Consider the following 5,000-nt stretch of genomic DNA (forward strand, 5'->3'; position numbering starts at 1 on the left):
TTCTTATTATTTTAAAATAGGGGAATATAAATTTTAAAAAAATATAAAAAATTAAATATATTTCCCATTTTTAATATTATATAATAATATGGGGTTTTAAAATTTTATTAATATTATATAAAATTTAGAGGGAGAGGAGGAGAGAGGACACAGAGTAGGGAGTAGAGGATAGGAGAGAAGAGAGAGGAGAGAGAGGACAGAGAGGCAAGAGGAGATGGACAGAGAGAGAGAGGGACCAGAGAGAGAGAGAGAGGACACAGAGAGAGAGAGAGAGAGGACCGAGAGGGAGGAGAGAGAGGCACAGAGAGAGAGAGAGAGAGCCAGAGGACAGGAGGGAGAGAGAGAGAGGAAGAGGGAAGAGAGAGGAGAGAGAGAGAGGACAGAGTGAGAGAGGAGAGGAAAGAGAGAGGAGAGAGAGAGAGAGAGAGAGAGGCGATGAGAGAGAGAGGACAGAGAGAGGAGAGAAAGGAGAGAGAGACAGAGAGGGAGAGAGGGAGAGAGACTGCGGGAGCGAGTGAGGAGAGAAGGGTTGAGGAGAGAGGGGAGGAGAGAGAGAGAGAGAGCGAGACAGACGGCAATAGGGAGAGGGGAGATGAGAGGCGGGCAGAGAGGGAGAGAGGGACAGACAGAGAGAGAGGGAGGGAGGAGAGACAGAGGACAGAGAGAGAGAGAGAGAGAGAGAGAGAAAAAGAGAAGGACAGAGTGGAGAAAGAGAGAAGAGAAGAGAGAGGACAGGAGAGGGACCAGAGAGGAGAGAAGAGAGATGGAGAAAGAGAGAGAGAGCGAGAGAGAGAACCGAGAGAGCAGGACAGAGGGAGACGAGAGAGACGAGAGGAGGAGAGTAGAGGGAGAGACGACGATCGACGATGAGGAGAGAGAGGGGAGAGGAGATTAGGGAGAGATGAGGAGAGGGTGAGTCGAGAGAAGAAGCTGAGACCCCCAACGAGAGATGTAGAGGTGAGAGAGGGAGAGGGAGAGGAGTGAGAGAGGGAGAGGGAGAGAGATGGGGGCGAGAGGGCCGAGTACAGAGGAGTGAGAGAGGGAGGGAGAGGGAGTAGAGAGAGAGAGAGAGAGGAGAGAGAATGATGAGGGAGGAGAGGGAGAGAGAGAGAGAGGGAGAGAGGAAAGAGAGAGAGAGGGGGAGAGGAAGGGGGAGAGAGAGAGAGAGAAAGAGACAAAAGGAGTTAGAGAGAGAGGGGGAGAGAGAGAGAGGAGAGGGAGGAGAGAGAGAGAGAGGAGAGAGAGGAGCGTGACACGAGAGAGAGAGAGAGAGAAGAGGAGAGAGAGAGAGATACGACGGAGAAAAGAGGAAATCGAGGAGGAGAGAGGAGTAGGGAGACGGAGGAGGGAATGGACGAGAGAGAGAAGGGAGAGAGAGGAGTAGAGAGAGAGAGAGGAGCGGAGAGAGAGATGAGAGAGAGAGAGAGGAGTAGAGAGAGAGAGTGAGAGAGAGGAACAGATGAGAGGGGGCGAGCGAGACCGAGAGGGGGGGGGGCGGGGGGAGAGGGCGAGGGAGAGAGAGAGAGGGGGGAGCGGAGAGAGGGATGAGAGAGAGAATGCGGGAAGGCGATGAGAGAGAGAAGAGAGCGAGAGGGGGGGGAGGGATGAGAGGGAAGAGGGGGGGGGGAGAGGGGAGAGAGAGACGGGGATGAGAGAGGAGAGAGGAGGACGAGAGAGACGGAGAGAGAGAGAGAGAGAGAAGGGGGGGAGAGAGAGAGAGATAGAGAGAGAGAGAGAGGGAGAGAGAGAGAGAGAGAGAGAATGGCAAGAGGATGAGAGTACGCCCCCGAGAGAGAGAGAGAGAGAGACGGAGAGACTGGACGAGAGGAGATCCTGAGAGAGGAGGAGACGAGACTGAGTGAGAGAGAGAGAGAGAGGAGAGGGGAGAGAGATGGGAAGAGAGAGAGAGGGGGGGGGAGAGGGTGGGGGGAGAGGAGAGAGGGAGAGAGAGAGAGGGGGGGGAGAGGGAGAGAGAGAGAACCGGGGGGAGGAGGAGAGAGAGAGTCGATGGGGAGAGGGAGGAGAGAGAGAGGTCAAAGAGAGATTAGGAGAGAGTGAGAGAGAGAGAGAGACGATTAGAGAGAGAGAGCGGAGAGGAGAGACGAGAGAGTGGGAGGGTGGAGAGAGAGGGAGAGGGAGGGGAGGGAGAGAGAGAGAAGCGAGGGTGAAGGAGGAGAGAGAGAGAGGCCGCCGCGCTCGCTGAGACGAGAATGGAGAGAGAGAAGGGGGGGGACGAGAGCGAGAGGAGGATACGGAGAGAGAGAGATCGAGAGAGATCGAGGAAATGAGAGAGACGCAGAGAGAGAGAGTGAGATGAGAGAGAGAGAAGGGAGATGAGAGGAAGAGAGAGAGAGATGAGGAGAGAGAAGAGAGAGAGAGAGAGAGTGAAGGGGAGAGAGAGAAGACCGTGAGAGAGAGCGGAGGAGAGAGGGGTGAGAGAGTCGAGAGAGAGGGAGGGGGAGAGCGGTGAGAGAGAGAGAGAGAGAGAGGAGAGAAGAAGGAGAGTGAGAGAGAAAGATCGAGGAGAGAGAGAGAGAGAGAGAGCGAGAGAGAGAGAGAGAGAGAGAGGAGAGAGAGAAAGAGAGCAGCTATTCGGGAGAGAGTGGGAGAGAAAGAAGAGAGAGGGAGAGAGAGAGAAGAGGAGAGGGGGAGAGAGAGAGAGGGAGGGAAGAGAGGGAGAGAGAGAGAGAGTGAGAGAGAAAGAAAGAGATGAGAGAGAGAGAGAGAAAGAGAGCAAGAGAGGAGAGATAGAGAGAGAGAGAGAGGGAAGACGAGAGAGGAGAGAGAGAGGGAGGGAGAGAGAGAGCAGAAGAGAAGAGAGGACAGAGAGAGCGAAAGGAGAGCAAGAGAGAGAGAGAGGAGATGGGAGGAGGGAGAGGGAGAGAGAGAGAGAGAGAGGAGGAAGAAAGAGAGAGGGAAGGAGAGAGAGAAAGAGACACGAGAGAGAGCAGAAAGAGAGCGAGGAAAGAGAAGAGAGAGAGAAAGTGAGACAGAGAGAGAGAGGAGAAAGGAGGAGAGAGAGAGAGAAGGAAGGGTTGAGAAGCGAGAGAGAGAGAGAGAGAGGAGAGAGAGAGAGAGAGAGAGAGAGAGAGAGAGACTTGAGAACGAGAGAGAAAGAGGGGACGAGGGGATGAGAGAGAGAGAGAAGAGAGAGGAGAGAGGGAGAGACGGAGAGAGAGAGAGAGAGAGAGAGAGAAGGTCAGAGAGGAGAGAGGACAGAGATGACATAAGAGCGAGAGATGAGAGAGAGGACGAGGAGAGAGAGAGAAGAGAGAGATAGATAAGATTGATAGATAGAGAGAGAGCTGAATGAGTCGCCGCAGGCACGAGACCGCCAGAGAGACCGCTCGGCGAGAGCCGTCGCAGACCCCGAGCAAGGAAGCCCTCCGACGCGAGACCCATAGAGAGAGAGAAGGAGAGAGATTCGTGTGCACCGCCGCGGAGAGAGAGACGACCCCGACGACCACCCTGCTCCGAGCAGATCGCAGAGAGGCACGAACGGATCCGGAGAGATAGCCACGGCAGACAGACAGGCGAGCAGGCCGGCAACGCTGCAGAGAGAGCTGACCGAGACCGTCGCTCGCCGCTCGTGCAGTACGGAGCTGAGGTGGGCTCGTCGCTCGTCCGCACCGCCCCACGAGCACGACGCTCGCGAGAGACAGACGACATAGACGACGACGCACTCGCTGAGACGGACACAAGGAAGAGAGTGGACCCGAGGTCCGAGAGCTGCAGAGAGAGAGAGAGAGAGAGAGAGAGCGAGAGAGAGAGAGGGACAGAGAGAGAGAGAGAGACAGAGAAGAGAGGAGAGGACGAGAAGCCGGAGAGAGAGAGGGACACAGCAGAGAGAGAGAGAGCATAGAGAGGAGCGACCCAGAGACTAGGATTTAGCCGATAGATACGCAGCAGATCGAGATGCTCTAGAGCAGGGGGGGGGAGAGAGGGAAGAGAGAGACGATGCACAGAAAGATTGCCGGGACGAGGAGGAGAGAAGAGAGAGGGGAGACTGACAGAGAGGGCAGTTGAGGACTGAGAGAAAGAAAGAGAGAGAGAGGACAGAGAGATATGCCAGCAGTAGGGTACAAGCAGACGCCAGTGAGGAGACGCAGCAGCATAGAGAAGAGGACACACAGGAGGCGGAGCAGAGGCAAGAGAGGAGGAGAGGTTCAGAAGAGAGGGACTGCAGCATCCAGCTGAGCATGCAGCGAGAGAGAGGAAGAGTCCATCAGCAGACACCACGACCGAGGAGTATGCAGAGAAGCTGACCAAGTGTGAGAGGAGAGAGAGAGCGCGAGTCAGAGAGAGAGAGAGAGAGAGAGAGAGTGAGAGAGCAGAGAGCAGACCGAGCAGCAGGAGAGAGAGAGCTCCGAGAGAGAGAGGAGAGAGCAGAGAGAGAGAGATGAGAGATGAGATGAGAGATGAGAGAGAGAGAGAGTGCTCGAGAGAGGACGGCGTCCGAGAGAGGGATGAGAGGGATTGAGGTAGAGGGAGACGAGAGAGACGAGAGAGTGAGAGACCCAGGGCAGAGAGAGAGAGAGAAGAGAGAGACCGATAGAGGATGAGAGACCCAGCCGAGAGGAGCAAGTCCGCAGATGAGACGACGCCGGAGAGACGCTCTGAGAGAGAGAGGAGCCGGGGCGGACCGAGAACGCAGAGGGGAGCGAGAGAGAGCGCGCCAGTGAGAGAGAGGGAGAGAGCCGGGAGAGAGAGAGGGATGGATTGAGAGGGAGCCTGCGAAAAAGAGAGAGAGGGAGAGGAGCATGAGCTGCAAAGAGTGGCCATTACCGCTCGAGCGGACAGAAAGAGAGAGAGGTACATAGAGAGAGAGACGAGATGGACAGTCGGAAGAGAGACACGAGAGGACCAGAGAGGGGAGAGAGGGAAGACGCCAAGAGAGAGCGGCCACAGAAGCAGGGATAGAGGAAGACGCAGAGAGAGCGACGGCAGAGGAGAGAGAGAGGACAGAGAGGACAGAGAGGGAGAGGGAGAGGGAGAGAGAG

At 55.6% G+C, this 5,000-nt stretch overlaps 1 protein-coding gene across 8 annotated transcripts in view; it reads right to left on the reverse strand.

Annotated features, from left to right (window-relative positions):
• Nucleotides 1-5,000, reverse strand: part of LOC122253207 (uncharacterized) — a 34,782-nt gene that overhangs the window by 15,702 nt on the left and 14,080 nt on the right. The gene's annotated exons all lie outside the window — the stretch shown is intronic.

This window comes from Penaeus japonicus, unplaced genomic scaffold, assembly GCF_977035675.1.
Source record: "Penaeus japonicus unplaced genomic scaffold, GWHDUDI00000001_assembly GWHDUDI00000013, whole genome shotgun sequence".
Lineage (NCBI taxonomy): Eukaryota > Metazoa > Arthropoda > Malacostraca > Decapoda > Penaeidae > Penaeus > Penaeus japonicus.